Source organism: Typopeltis vanoorti, chromosome 6 (assembly GCF_054136105.1).
Source record: "Typopeltis vanoorti isolate ZY-2024b chromosome 6, IOZ_Tvanoo_1.0, whole genome shotgun sequence".
Classification (NCBI taxonomy): Eukaryota; Metazoa; Arthropoda; class Arachnida; order Uropygi; family Thelyphonidae; genus Typopeltis; species Typopeltis vanoorti.
In genome coordinates, this window is record NC_143554.1 from 147,189,100 (window position 1) to 147,206,042 (window position 16,943).

The following is a 16,943-nucleotide window of genomic DNA, read 5'->3' on the forward strand; positions in this document are numbered from 1 at the left end:
GTAATTTAATTTATATTCGTATCTACGTTGTTCAATTCCTTAAAGTAATTTAATTATGGTTTAGAAAATTTTGCAGTCTGTGGCTTATAGTGAAGGCAATCCTGTCATTTGAATATCTGAGAATGTATTTGTGTCTTTTTAAATATTATGAATATATGGGAATTTAGCATGATATATCTGTGGGATTGGATGGTATACCGGCACGAGTCTTACATGAAGCTGCTAAAGAATTATCAGTGCCGTTGACCATGTTTAATCTGGGTCTCGGGTCTGGTTTAGTCCCGAAGGTGTGGAAAGAGGGGAAAATAGTTCCACTGCATAAAGGAGGATCCAAGACTACTGTTGCAAATTACCGACAGATCAGGATATCAGGAGTCGTTGTCAAGGTCTTGGAGAAAGTAGCCAAGGGAAAAATACAGGAATGGATTCATGAAAATGAGATACTGTATGGGGAACAGCATGGCTTTTTGAAGGGTAGATTATGCCTCAATAACTTGCTCAAGTTTTATAACACACTGACTACTGAACTGGATAAGGGAAATGGGTTTACAGTGACACTGCTGGACCTGGCAAAGGCATTTGACAGGCTACCACATGGAATTCTAATCCGTAAATTACAACAAATGGGAATGGACATAGGGTTGGTGAGATGGATAGGTGGGTGGTTGATGGAGAGATATCAGAGAGTAGTTTATTCAGGAGTAGAGTCCAAAAGACGGCCTCTGACTAGTGGTGTGCTACAGGGTTCTGTTCTTGGACGACTGCTGTGTAATTTGTTCATTAACGATATAGGGAAGGATCTGAGAGGAACGGTTCATTTGTTCGTTGATGATGCTAAGTTGAGGGCAATTGTGAATGCAGAAGATGTCAAAATCTTCCAGGACGACTTGGATAAATTGGAGTTCTGGGCTAAGGAGAATGGATGTCAATTTAATGTGACAAAATGTAAGGTTATGCATTTTGGGGTGAAAGGATTAGCAGCAGTATACCACATTGGTGGAACTGTACTCCAGGAGATTGATGAGGCCAGGGACTTGGGAGTGTTGGTGGATAAGGAGATTAAGTTTAGGGGGCACATTGCAAAAGTGGCTAAATCAGCTCATCAACTGACTTGGTTGTTGAAAAATACTTTGATGAGCTGAGATAAGCAAGTTATTTTATCTCTGTACCGCGCGTTGATAAGACCTGATCTTGACTACTGTGCCCAGATTTGGTCACCTCGGTTTCTTCTTGATGGGGAGGAGGTGGAGACGGTCCAGAGTCGAGTGACCAAGATGATAGCAGGTCTATGGAATGAACCTTATAAGAACAGGTTGAAGATTTGTAGGTTGCAGACAGTTGATAGGTAGAAAAGGGGAGATATGATTGAGACATTCAAATTGCTAAAGGGTTTCTACAGGATTAATTCAGAGGATATTTTTGAGATAAGGAATGGTGGTGGGAGAACTAGGGGACACCTATGGAAGCTGGGCAAGTGTGTGGTTAGCAAGGGTGTTAGAGCTGAGTTCTTTACTTTTAGAGTGGTAAATGAGTGGGGTAAGCTGCCAGAGTTTTTTGCGGGTGGTATGACGGTGAGTGAGTTTAAGGCAAGATATGATAGATACTGTGAGAATGTCGTATCGTTGTGTGGACATGATGTTTAGGGCCTCCCTCGATGAGTCTAAGGACTCCCTGGAGTCTCCCGTAATAATAATAATAATAATAAATAATAAATAATGTAGGATATGGATAAATTGCTTTGGGAAGAAGGCACATGATTTCTGGCTATGTAGATAGCGTAACATATTAGTTGTGGAGAGTATTGGTGAGAAAGGGCGATATTAGGAACGTGATTTCTTGATTTAGAGCTGTGGTGGAAGAAGAGTATTTGAAAACATTAATGAATATTAAAATTACTGATCTTTTGATATAGTAAGGATATCACCCTTGCTATATTGGTTTTTTTATATATATTGGTAGATATGAGAAGAAATGTAAGTAGTTTCCAAAGCTGGTAGATTTATGGTGTAACTTAGTACTAATATAACGGTGAGATCTAACCTGTGTAGCTAAGTGGATTTGACGTTTTCAGACCACGGTGCTTGACTGCACAAAGAAAGACTTAGTTTCGAGTCTAGTCAGTGACTAGACGAAATTTTTCTAACCTCTTTTTTCCCGACCGCTTCCCGAGTCAGTTGATCTCTGGCACGGGAAAGCAGGTTTTTTCTCCTGGAAACTCAGGCTTTTCGTCCCACAAACTCAAGAAAATCGACCGCAAAACCCACACCATTTCAGACATTAAACATATTGTGTTAGGGACCACGAGATGGTGGCACTTGTTGAGCCATTCTGTTCACTGCGTGCCGTTTAATTAGTGATAGCTTTGGGCCAGCTATCCTTGACTGGGTAGCAGTGGAGATTGATCTGCCCACTCAGTCTAGAAAGGTTAGATAAGGCTAAACCGGTCTCGCCTACTCCTTGTAGGAATAAAAAGGTGTTAGCTGATTTTTTGATTTTTTTAAAGATGTAGATTTATCCTCTTTGTATTCAATAGAGAATTTTAGTCTATAACTAAAGGTGTTTAAAGAAACATTTAGATTTTGCCAATACATAGGACATCATCAACATAAGTACCTGATTATGAAAAAATGCCACAGATTTGAAATGAGAAAGAAAGAACATGCCAGCAGCATTGAGCATAAAAGAAAAGATCTGGTGTGGCCAACTACACCCAATTCATTCACCATACAGTACACTGGGATATTTCAACTATGTCATCATGTTTAGATGAATATTTTTATTACAGACTTCTAAAATAAGCCAATACACTACATAAGCCATGTGGATACTAGATCCAGCCAATGGTGTTGCTAGAACTTTTGCCGCCCCTCTCAACAGACACCAAAAATACTACAAAAAGTCAACACAATGTAGAGGGAAATAAATTAAAACACTATGTTTATTTTTGAAGGAAAACTTTAATTTCAACATTCTAAAATGTTATTTTTCTTGTTTTCTGTTAGCAAAATCGTCGATGACATTGGCGAAGTCTATTTCATAGTAATGTTGGTAATTCTTAATCAGTGTTATTTAGGAAAAATCGTCTCACAACCGCAATTTAGAGGAAAATGCGCAGTAGTATTACAATACAGTATTTGGAACGGAGTTCTCGAGACTGTATTTTAGAATTAACTGCAAAAGTTCAAAAAGGTTCAAAGTGCTGCCCGGGGCAGACCGCCCCCTCCTAGCTTCGCTACTGGATTCAACATTACTTCAAAACGGAATATTTGTAGAAACTACAAAAGTTTCGTAAGTTTACCTGAGAGCTTAGAAGAATACAATCCTCAGCATCATAAAGTTTTCTTAGCATGCACTACTTAAAACTCATGAGCATAGCCCAAGCATCCATATATTCACCTTTTATTAGTGCATTTGATAAAGGTTTCACTGGCCTGACAGGTGTTTCGAATTGGTTGGTTCTCTTTAGAGACCAGGCAGAAACCTTAGGGGAGCATGCCTGATGACAGCTAACACATGACATGGTACCTCACATTCATGTTTTAGGATGAATAAATTTATTTTCTTTTGTAACAATTTTTCAGCATTTGGACAACTTGCATATTTTGTATATTTTTTGTGCTTTATTTAATCTTTGATGAAGCCGCTAGCTGTAGTGTGAGTAAAACTAGTTACATAATAATTTCTATATATTAGCAACTAATAATAATAATAATAATAAAACTGCTTTAATTCTACAATTTTTTCAGTCATAAAAATTCTGAAATGCAAACTGTTTACATATTTATTGCAGTTTAAGTATTATGCAACACAATTTCCCAACTGCCTTTGCAAAATTATATAATCCAAAATACACAGTATATGCATTGTCCTTATCAACTTCTTCCAATATTATCACACTACAAAATATAACTAGATCACTGCCCACATGAGACTGTCCCTTAACAAATCCATGCGTTCTCATAAAGAATCATGTTCTCTTCTTCACCCAATCTTTATCTTAGTCTAACTTTTCCAAACTCTAATTACCACTTCTGAATGTCAAACAGGTGTGTAATTCATTTCATGTTTTTATACCATCTTTGTGAAGTGGCACTATTTTACCTTTCTTCCAAGTGTAAGATTGATTAATTAACCATATGAAATATGAATAACCACAATCCGTTTCCTAGAGCATTCTTAGAGGCCTCTCTCAAAGTTCCAATCCCATATTTTTACTGACATCTGACATGCTCAACTTTCTGCACTAAGTTCTTTCACTGCAATTCTCTCCTTGCCTTTCAAAAAATGTTAGCACTACAGTGAAACACCTGGTTTGACAGGAGGACCAATTATTTTTTCACTCATTAGCAATATCTCCTCCCTTATTTATCCTGCCTATGAGTATGTTAAACCCTTTGTTTTCTACGAATATGTTACACCCTTTGATTTCTATTCATATTGTGTTAATGTCATGCATCACAATTCACTAACACTAAAATAAGAGGAAGGAAAGTGATAGCTTTCTTTTTGGAAATGTGTTTTGGTAGCATTATAGTTGATAAGATTTTTCTCACCTCATTGGAAAATATTAAGATCGACAATTATGACACTGTTATGGAAAATCTTGAGTCATGTTTCAAAATTACAGGACTCATCAAATGAGAAAAAAGGAATGGAGCATGCTGCCATTAGGCAAAGCTATGGATAGGATTTGTGGCTTGTGAGATAAGACCCTTGGTCAGATCCTTTTTCTTCTCTGTGGTTCTTTATGGCTCAGAGACTTGAACAATACAATTAAAAAGATCAATGCTTTTGAAATGTGGGGTCAGGGAATGATGCTTTGAGTTTTTTGGACAGAGAAAAGAATCAACCTGAGCATCAGATATCAATCAAATCTTGACATGATTTTTTGCAACATAGTGGAGATCAGTGAAAAACTCTTTGTGCAGGGCAAAATACCAGGAACAAGAAGAAGAAGTAGGCTCCACGCATGAGCAATGACTATGGGATGCGCTTTTAACCAAATGCTTCCGGTGGGCGTGGCTTCATGAGTTAGGAATGTCAGGAATTTCCCTGGGGGCATATGTGTCAATGGCTTCAGATCTTGTGCTTTGGTTCGCGTATGGAATTGTGGGTGATTTTTTGTTGCTTCGTGTAGGAATTGTGGGGGACTTTTTTGGTTCGCGTATGGAATTGTGGGTGTTTTATTGGTTCGCGTATGGAATTATGGGTGATGGTAGAGATAAGGATTCCTGTTGTGATCGGTGGGACACTTTGAACCAAACTTTCGGTGGGCATGGTTTCATGGGTTTGGAATGTTAGGAATTTCCCTGGGGACATATGTGTCACTCTCTTCGGTTCTTGTGTTTTGGTTCGCGTATAGAATTATGTTCGTGTTGTGATTGGTGGGACACTTTGAACCAGATGAAGATCAAGATAAGATAAGGAATCGTGACGAGAATGTTTATTGTTATTGTGTTTGGAATGTTTGGAATTTCGGTTGGGCCCTCGTCTGTCGGGGACATCACGTGGTGTGTTTGGTGATATTTAGAGAAAAGAATCGTGATGTAATGTGTTTGGAAATTTCTGGGGAACATGTCTCTCTGTGATATCACATGGTGTTTTGGTTTGGCTATGGAATTGTGGGCGATGCTTTTGAGATAAGATATCTTCGAATTATCCCAGGGTGACCCACATGGGGCATTTATTTCCTGTTAAAGGGTGGGAATTCTAAGAGAAGAGTAGATTCGAGATGGCGGCATTCTTTCGAGCTTTTCTGAATAATTTAATTATATATACTAATATCACTCAAACATACAGTTTTTTTTTCTTCTATAGATGGCTGTACTAATTTTCTAATACATTTTTGGGGTATTTCTCTCCTGTTAAAGGGTGGGAATTCTTAGAGTATGTCGTGATGGCGGGTGTGATTACGTTTTCTAAATAATTTAATAATTTAATTATACTGGTGTCCTTAAACACACACACACACACACACACACACACACACACACACACACACACACACACACACACACACACACACACACACACACACACACACACACACACACACACACACACACACACACACACACACACACACACACACACACACACACACACACACACACACACACACACACACACACACACACACACACACACACACAAAGGCATGAAAAGTCGCTAATGTATCCATGTTGATACTATAATATGTACCCTATGATTATTCTTATGGAAAAAAAACTATTCAGTATTAGAATTACGTTTACCAAAAACAGAGGAGCAGTGATTATTGTATTACAATTATCAATTGTCATGTACAAGTTAAAAAAAATAATTTACATTTCTTTCCAGAATGGGAACATCTTGGTACTATCTAGGTTTTCTGAATATTCCAAATTGTTGATTTTGAACATATATTTACAGAACACAAACACAAGTCTGAAAATGCAGTTCACTTTTTCATTATAGGTTACTGTGGTTAACATATATTCACACCACAAAACACACAAAACATAGGAGTTGAAAGATATTTCTGTAAATAACCAGAAAAGCTTTTTGACTACTTAATTTAGATTACTATCCGATTGGTTCTCTGTATTAATTCTTTCCTACTGTTGCTCATGCTATGATTTCCCAAGCTTGGTGGGAAAGTCTGCGCCGTTTTGTTTAGGGTAAGTGTTATTTCCGGTTTCGAATTCCGATTGCTGTTAAACTATGGAATTCTGACAAGTGAAATTATTATTATTATTATTATTATTATTATTTTCAAATTGACTGGTTATTTTCTGTATTTTACCTTTAAAGGTCATATTTTAACAGAATAACTGAGCAAAATTAATAAATATATAAAGTGTGTGTGAATTTATTTTCCAACACTGTATATTTCTCATTAAGTCCTTTCTTAAAGATATCTCTCTTATCCAGTCATCATTTGTTGTACGTATGTGAGAAATCGTGTGTTTTGGTTCGAACTCTTGGTTTCTGTTGGGAAATTACCAACATGACTATTAATTTTACCTGTAATTCCTCGTGCTCTTAACCTATTTCTGTAACTGAATTTTATTTATTTTATTTATTTTTTTCTTTAGCATTAGTATTTTTAAATAACGGATATTTGCGACAATCAAGGTTTTGAACTCACCCTTGCATATTCTTTTAGAAATTTTTTTGCCAGCACAACAAATAAATAGTTATTTCTTATTATTTCAAATGAATATTAGCTCTGTAATATATACTTTTTAATTTCTATGTTACCTTTTATTTGACTATAACATTAATAACAAATGGCTCTCTAAATAAAATGGCCAAATTCTTACAGTATTGTAACTTTTCAGGTGAAATCTTCTCCACTGTAATTCTGGCTATTAATTTAATACCTGATTATTCCTTTTGCTTCCAAGAATTGACAGTTTCTTGAAATATTTAAGGGCTTGCATGAACAAATAAGACTTTTAATTCAATGAATCAAAAAAAATCTCTGGTTACTTTGTGGCATGAAATTTCACAAGGAAAAAAATGTTATCTTCCTTCTTAAATTTGTATAACACATTTACGACACCCAATTTGTTCATTTAAATTTACACATTTTATTGAGCGAAATATTATTTACAAATTGTATTTACTGAATCTAACAATACAGAAAATAAATAAATTGAAAAATACATCAAAGGTTCTTCCATGCTTGTGGAATTGCCATCATATGGTTTTGACAATGTGACTCATCTGAAAGTTAATTTTTCATTTGGTGTTCATTGGGAATTTACTACTGTAGTAAAATTAAGGGTTGTATATTTATTTCTTTGAATCCAATACATATACTTCTGAGAATTATTAAAAGCACAGAATCTTTCATTATGTTTCCAAAAGCATTTAAATGTACACGTTACGATTTTACGTTTTGGGCATTCAATTTCATTTAAATCAAGAACAGGCCTCCCTATTAACCTCGTTAATGTTTTTGATTTTTCTCTTCCTTTGGCAAGTAATATATGATATTTTCATGTTGATTCTATCATCCAATTTCTTAGTTTGTCCAATGATAGTGAACCAATTTCCCACTTCAGCTGATGGTTATATTTTATTAACCAATAATTCTGTTTTTGAACTCTTTCAGGTAATTCTTTCCAACTACAAGGTGATTTTGTCACTGCATATCTTACTTTAATTCCATCAGAAATACAAATTTCTTTAGGAAATAAATTTGACCTCTTATTTAAAAGAAATTGTACATCAATTATAGCAATGATAACTGAAAAATTCGTATTTTTCACCCACTGTCGATTTTTCATAATCGTTTTCCTTCATTCTTTTTCTTCTTCTTCTTAGATTACTTCATATGGCACCACAAATAAATAGTAAAACAACCAAGTTCTAACAGTTCGGATTTTCGATTATGTGAACGAATTGTTTTCAGATAACTCAAATAATGTCAATAGGTAGCATTAGACAATTTCTAAAATAATCAATACATGGATATATATATTTTTCAACACTTTTTTCCCACGTCCTGGCATTAATTCACAGTTGTGATTTTTTAAAAATAATTAAACAGAATTGCATTAAGATATAAAGTTGTGGATTTAAATACCAAGTTCTAATCAGAATATCTGAGTAAAAAATTCATTGTGGAAAAACAATAACAAAAACACACATCTTTGTTCATTTAAGTTTACAAATGCATATTTTATTTTGCTGAAATACTATTTACAAGTATTCGAAACATGTAATTACCTAAAAATAGTTTACAATATTTAGTTTAGACTCTTAACATTTTCCAAAGAGTTCAATGAATAAAAGTTTTGTTACTCACTGTTTCTTGGTTACATTACATCAAAATAGCTAGCCATGCAAAAGAATTTTTAAATCAGATACCATGGTAACCACACTTCCATACATTTGATATTGTGTCAGTCTGGAAATGACACCATGCCTCCCTAAACATTCTGTGTAATATTTTATCAGCAAATATACACAAACAGTTTTTGTAAAATGTTCGTAAATGTCCCAAAATAAAGAATCTTTATCGAATTGGAAAAAATCTTGAAAGTCTAATTTTACCATTCATGAATTTAAATGATTAGCGATAATTTTCACCATGATACGGACAGATAGTAATTCAGTTTCCAAAAATAGTAAATGATTATCAATGTCATACATATTTGGTGAAAATCTCTTAGCTTCTTCACAACTAATAGAAAAAAACTTTACTTCCATCAGCTCCTGTATCATCAAGTATTAGTTCCCAATCTTGGCATTTCAGAATATAACAATCACTTGAGGTCCATTTCATAGTCAACTCTTCTTTGCAAGTAGCTGAAGATATCAAACCACTTCCTGCATAGCTTTTCCGAAGTGGTCCTGGATAAATACATCACAATGTATGTGTCTTCAAAAATAATAATCTGTTTCCATCCTTTTAGAGCTAGGTAAAGATTTTTTTCTAGTGCTATATTCCTGAAGAAAGAAACTTTCAATGACTTTGTGGCTCACTCATTATTTTACTTTACTTTCCTGGATACCAATCACTACAACACAATACGATAACTTCACAGGATGAACGAATTGCCGTAACTGCAAAGACACTTGACTCGTTTATTTTTCCTTATAGTAGAGTTTACCTGACCCTGAACCCTGACCGTTCCTTCCAAAATGAAACTTTTGTGCAGATGATTCATGGACATGTTTCAACATGCTGTTGGATAAAACATGACGACAATGACGGATGTGTGTCACCCTGGGAAAAGTCCAAGATATCTTATCTCAAAAACATCATCCACAATTCCATAGCCAAACAGAACATGACGACAATGACGTTATGTGTTTGGAAATTTCTGGGGAACATATGTCTCTCTTTCTGTTATATCACAGAGGGTGACAGATGTCTTCCCTGCAATGCTCCCCCACCTAACCCCATCACCCTAGTCTCTCCCCTCTCCTCCAAAAGATGTCTGCTCAGTCTAGTGGAGATGAGGGAGCTCATCTTTTGCGGATATCTTTTAGTGATGTCACCTCCAACTAATACTGATAAATTTTTTGGAAAAAAAATAAAAAAACGCGTTTTTTTTCCTTGTGAAATTTCATGCCGCAAAGTAACCAGAGAATTTTTTTTTTTGATTCATTGAATTAAAAGTCTTATTTGTTCATGCAAGCCCTCAAATATTTCAAGAAATTGTCAAATCTTGGAAGCAAAAGGAATAATCGGGTATTAAATTAATAGCCAGAATTTTAGTGGAGAAGATTTCACCTGAAAAGTTATAATACTGTAAGAATTTGGCTATTTTATTTACAGAGCCACCTGTTAATAATATTACAGTCAAATAAAAGGTAACATAGAAATTAACAAAGTATATATTACAGAGCTAATATTCATTTGAAATAAATTCACTTTTTTTAAAAAAGGGCAAAAATTCATTCTTAAGTTCTAAAATTTGGGATAGCACTTTACTCATGGATAACCATCTTATTTCAGTGTGCAAAAGCAAAGATTCCTACCTGGCTTTCGATGCTTTTGAATGTTTTTGAAACTAGGTATTCTGTGTACAAATAACAGAGCGTAGATATAATATTCAGGTTTATTTTCTTTACAAGGATAACGAATCCTTTAATACAGCCTACCGGTGAATAAACGATATTCTATTGGTTTAGAAGTCAAAACGCATAGCGGTCTTCAGTTGTTTGGATCACAGTAGCCAATTACACTCAGAACTGTATCATATGGCAACTTTCACCAGCAGAACACTTGTAACCAGTTCACAGAACACCGGTTAAAAACCGCTGCTCTAGACAAACAAATTTGCCATAATTATACTGTCAGATTCAAAATAAGCATTCGACACTCTCGACCAGCAAATAATTCTGGACAAATTACACTCCATTGGAGTCCACGGAATGCTATTCGAATGGTCAGGAATTGCCTGTCAAACAGAATTCAGGTAACAAAAATAGATACCAACCGCCGTACAGATATTCAAACCAGAGAAGTGCGTATCATGTTGATATCAGGAAAGAATGCCAAGTGTATTGGACGCTACTGATTCTGTGCGAAGATGTGATTGTGATAGAAAAACTTTGGAGTAAGAGTTAGTCCGATAAAAGAGATTTGGTCTTGACTGTTGAGATCAACAGTATTAAAAGTGCAATAAAAGGATCTGAGATCTTTTTTATGGGAAATCAAACAAAACTTCGTTTTCTAAGCATTGAAGTTGAGTAGGTTGCTTTTACCCCAGTCGTGGATACTGTGTTCAAGGCATTTATTATAGATGATCGCGAAGCTTGAAGTGGTTGAGCGCTGCAAAGCTAGTCATATGAGTAGGAAGATTGAAGTGTGCTGTCATCAGGAAAACTATGAACAGGGTTTACAGTCAATGAGAGAAGGTCATTTATATAAATCAGGAAGAAAGTGCTGAATTCACAGAGACCTGAGGGACATCGGCACGGACAGCAAAATCTGAGGAGAGAGAACAACATGTCTAGGAATGTTATTTAAATTAAGGGATGTTACATCCCATATTGTTTCATAACCGAATAAGAAGCTCAAAGAGTTTCATGCCGAATATACTATATAAAGTTCTGCGAGTCCAAGCATAAGCAAATACCTGGATAGTGTTACAACTGACATATGGTAAGTGCAACACTGAGTCAACTCATAGTAAGGGTGGAGCAAGTTCTAATGACTATTCTTGGTATTTACCATGATGCGAAACCCAGCTCCTAGGAGCTGTATTACTGTTCTACATTATGAGAGAAGGTCACTACCCAGACCGGTTTCAACCTTTATTGAGGTCTCATCAGTAAGTAGGTAGACCTAGTAATACCAAGTTTGTAGCAAACAGAACTTACATACCCTACTATGAGAATTGCTAAGAAGGTGTCCTAATAAATTATTAATTATATGAAGAGCCAAAGGCTTCAATTCGGTATTTGAAGGTATTTGCTTACGCTTGGACTGGCCGAACTTTATATAGTTTCTATATTCGGCATGAAACTCTTTGAGTTTCTTATTCGGTTATGAAACAATATGAGAGGTAATATCCCTTAACTTAAATAAGTTTATGTCGCCGAAGAGCCTTTGGCTCTTCATATAATTAATAATTTATTAGGACACCTTCTTGGCAATTCTCATAGTAGGGTATGTAAGTTCTGTTTGCTACAAACTTGGTATTACTAGGTCTACCTACTCATTGATGAGACCCCAATTAGGGTGGAAACCGGTCTGGCAATGCTGTAGCCAATGAAGTTTAACTGAGGCTCGGCAATTGCTAATATGAGTACGCTCTCTTAAGGTTTTTGCCTTAAGGGAGCAATTTGAGTATCCGAGGAAAGCATTTTCCGGTACGGCCCGGTGAGGGGCTTTGTCGGTGAATGCTTTTCTCGGGAATATGAGCGGTTCTGCTCGGTGGTGTTGTTGGGTGGAAGGTCATCACTGAGTGGAGCCAACCACTCAGTGATGATAGACGGTCTTTCGCCCACTATTGAGTGGCCTAAGGATCGTCCGAATTTTTAGAGACGACTTTACTTATTCATAGGGCTGAAACCGGTCTGGGTAGTGACCTTCTTTCATAATGTAGAAGCTAAGGAGCTAAGTTCACATTATGGGTAAATACCAAGAATAGTGATTGGAGCTTGCTCCACCGTTACTATTAGTTGTCTCAGTGTTGCACTACCATATGGGTCAGTTGTGGCACTATCCAGGTATTTGCTTACGCTTGGACTCGCAGAACTTTATATAGTTTCTATATTCGGCATGAAACTTTTTGTGTTTCTTATTCGGTTATGAAACAATATGGGATGTAATATCCGTTAACTTAAATAAGTTTATGTCGCCAAATTGAAGCCTTTGGTTCTTCATATAATTAATGTCTAGGAATCTTTTGCAAGTAATAAATGTTTCTGAAGTATTATTTCGTTACTTTATTTTATCATTATTTTAATTATTGCAGGTCTAGTTCTTCAGTGTATATCAACTAGTTATAAATCATAGAGTATCATTAAAGCTTATCTACTGCAATTAGGAAAAAAGTGTTTTTCCTACCTAATAAAAGATTGTTTCCTCGGGGAGGTAGACTGGTAGATATCAACTCGTTGAAATCTGAGGTCAGTCAGATATTCCTGCAGTAGCTGCTTTCAATTCTCTGTTGAAAAGAGCGACAAATGAAATGAAAACGAGAACTTCCTTTTAAATGCTGAGGAAACACATTCGAAACCAAAACTATTCCTTTATTGTATTTGTCAATAATGATCAATATTCATCAAAACAATCCACAACAAATATATGGATGCTATGACAACGCAAGCATCGCAACCTGGAGGATTCAATATTGTAATTTTATACATCTTGGTATGTACTTGTACGAAAGTAACTTAATTTTAAATATCATTAGTAAATTAATACCCCTATTGATATTTTAAAATTAATGAGAGATTTCACAGTACGCTAAAATTTAAAAATAGTAGTAAATCTTGGTGAGGAGATTATTAATTTAAACGACAGCGCTTCCATCGGGAGATTAGTTTTGTTAATACGTTACGTTAACGTGATTTCTTTCTTTCTTTTCTTTTTTTTTGTTTTTTTTGTTAATTTTTTTATATTTGGTTCACAAGCGGAAGGCTATAAGAACTATAATACACTAGTGCCTTTTGCGAGCATGAAGAATAGAGGAAAGGAAGAATTTATTCAAATTTTACTCGAACAGCTGAGGGTTGTAATCTTTGTTGAAGGCAGATTGTTCCAAAGGACAGAAGTAGATGGAATAAAACAGGAGGCTGTGAATTTGGTTCGGTGAGTTTTAAGATGGACTGGACTGTAAAAGGGTGTTGGCTAGCAGTGGTCCTTGTTTTAATGATTTTCGAGGAGAGTGGAGGAAAAATAGCGGCCAATTCAGTAGAGAACTGTCCATGAAAGTATATCTAGAAATACATTCATGGACATAAGTCAGAAACTGAATGTCTACGAGAATGGATTGAATTGTGTATGACACAGTGAAGATTATTTAGCCGGATTACCCTATTCTTGATAGAATCGAGCAATCATAGAGAGAATTCTGGTACACCATCCCAAATACGCCCGGTATTCCATGGCCGGGCGGATTTGGGCTTTTTATTGCATTAACAGCTGTGAAGGTATAAAGTAGTGTAAAGGGAGAAAAAGTACACCAGGTTTTTTGGCGACTGCAGAAGTTATATTTGAAATATGGTTGTGCCAGGTAAGATCGGAGGTGCAACTCAGTCAAGAAGAGAAATCTGATCGTGTTTGGATATCTCAATATTGTTGAAGGTACAGGGGGGGGGGGAGGGCTCGATGAGAGCGATCTTCCTTGCAAGAGATGAGAGAAAACTGAGTTTTGGTTGAATTGAAGTTAACAATGTTTAACAGAACTTACAACGTTTAGAATAATATAGCTAGATGATCAAAGTTCAGGTCCGTGGTCCTACGAGATCTTGAAGATTATAATACTTGAGCAGTAGCGGGTTTGTCGAATGAAAAGAAGAAATGGAGTGTACTGTCGTCAGCAAAGCTATTTACTTCTCGGAAACTGAGGGTATGGGTTCCTCAATTTTCTGCTTCCTACAGCAATATGATTGCTGTCAGAAAGAAAATAACTTAAACTATTATGATTATTAAATTATATAAGTTTTTCTAATAAAAGAAAACTGGTATGATGAGATATTCAATGTCGTATTATATTGCTGGGATTTGGTAGTTTTAGATCTGAGTAGCGATCTCGGGGCGTTTCAGAATGATATTTCCGAAGAAAATACCATCCTGAAACGCCCATTGACACGAAAGAATAAGGAAGTCACTTTTTCACTTTAGAAGGTCTTAATTCGAGTAGAACATGATCGTCGTACAAGTGATTCAGAAGAGATGGTGTAAAAGGTAGTGCACTTTAGATTATGAGGTCATGTTGCGAAAGTGTGTACGGTAGTACACACTTCTTTAACCGTATGACAGAAGAAAGTGTAATGATACGATCTATTCACTAACGTCAGAGAGTAATACAGTATAACACATAGCTGGAATTTCTGATTCTTTGGATGGGGGCGAGGGGATCAGAAGGCATCCGTGGAAGATGAGAACGAGTGCAATCATTAGGGAAAGAGCTCGATTTTTCTCTAATAGAGCGCTGAGTGATTGGAACGAATTCCCTTTGGAAAACGTGCAGGCAGGAATTCTGGAAAGTGTTAATCCTGGATTTGTGGATACTTGGTTTTACTCAATAAGTCATTGATTCATTGGTGGATTCTGAATTGTTGCTATTCGCAAGGAAGTATTTTGAAGAACGTTTCAGAAGTTTGAGACTAAATATTTTGAATTTAAGTTTCTCTAACCATACCCGTTTTGATTTCTATCGGAACATTTTAATGGCAGAATAAACTGAAATAAATACATACATAGAATACCTACGCAGACGGTTCCTTTCACTTCAAACGTGATAATGAATGAATGACTTCAACATAAAATTATGCGATTATATATATATATATATATATGTGTGTGTGTGTGTGTGTGTGTGTGTGTGTGTGTGTGTGTTAAAGAAGATATCAAGCTATTTTAAACCTGGTTTTACTACTCCATTTCCCAAGTAAGCAAACAGACAAATAAGTTTGGGCCTGCACGTCGTGCAAGTCTAAGTGACCCGTAAAGTAGTACACGTCTATGCAACTCATGGTAAAGGTGGAATAAGATCTGATCACTATTCGTAATATTTACGCTTAATGCAAAGCCATCTGCTTTAGGAGATGTATGATGCTATGCATCAAAGGCAAGGGGACCATTAACCAGACCGGTTTCGACCTTTATTGAGGTCTCATAAGTGGGAGCCAGGCTTAGAAATATAAAGGTTAAGTAATACAGAGCTTATAAGTATTTTACCAAAACAAGTTACCATAAGGTGCTTTGACCTTATTAAATAAAAATCTCAGGATGAGAGATAGATATAGGAAGTTTTTTACTTTGGGTATAATATGTGTTAAAGATGCCAAGTTATTTTAAACCTGGTTTTACTCCATTCCCAAGTAAGCAAACAGACAAATAAGTCAAGTTTGCGCCTGCAAGTCTTGCAAGCTAAGTGACCCGTAAAGTAGTACAAGTCTAGGCAACTCATTAGGGAAAGGCAACCATGAATAATGCACATATGGAGTTGCCTCCTTTTTTAACGGGCTTTTTTATAAAGCCAAAAGGCTTTCATTACTCATGTGATTGTTGTATTTATTTCTTTTATAGTTTTTTCTTTCAAAGTAATTAACCGAGGTAAATATAATCTACTACTAGAACTTGAGCAGTATTATTAGCTAATTTCAGCTCAATTTGCTCTGAAATTGCCATCAATTTGTTTCTAAGCTAATCTTTATATATTTTTTCTTCTTTCTTCTTCAACTTCATTTACCATATCATGCTTTTCTTTATTTTTTCCCCTAAAATAACAATGCCATCTATAAAAAGATAAATTACTGAAATTGAAATATCTTAAGAAAAAACGAACGTTTAATGAATATTTAATTTTAATATTCAAATAAGCAGCCATTTCTATTTGATTATCTTAGTAAAGAAATCGCTAAGGAAGGAAAAATAGGAACTGTCACTAAACAGTTCCTATTTGTCCCGGTTCACATGAGTAATCAAAGCATTTTGGCTTTATCAAAAAGCCCGTTAAAAAGAAGGCTACTCGATATGTACTTATTCATGTTTGCCTTGGAAGTGAGACATATGCAACGACTAAAAGGCAGGAAGTAAACTCACATCTAACCTGGATAGCTTAGTGATAAGAATGCTCCAAATAAAAAGGGGATAAAATTAGAAATATTAGAATTAAACAGTCACTATACATATCCTGCAGACAGAGATGCTGAAACATTCGCAATCACTAATGACCTTATACAAATTGTTCAAAAACCGACCAGAATACCAGATAACCCGAACCACTCCCCAAATACCCTAGGTCTCTTCCTTACTATGT

The 16,943-nt window shown here is 35.6% G+C and overlaps 1 protein-coding gene and 1 pseudogene across 1 annotated transcript in view; one reads left to right on the forward strand and one right to left on the reverse strand.

Annotated features, from left to right (window-relative positions):
• The window catches only part of LOC150106054 (BTB/POZ domain-containing protein 6-like), a 179,193-nt gene that overhangs the window by 56,887 nt on the left and 105,363 nt on the right, over window positions 1-16,943 (reverse strand). The gene's annotated exons all lie outside the window — the stretch shown is intronic.
• On the forward strand, window positions 12,193-12,308 carry LOC150106055 (U4 spliceosomal RNA; annotated as a pseudogene).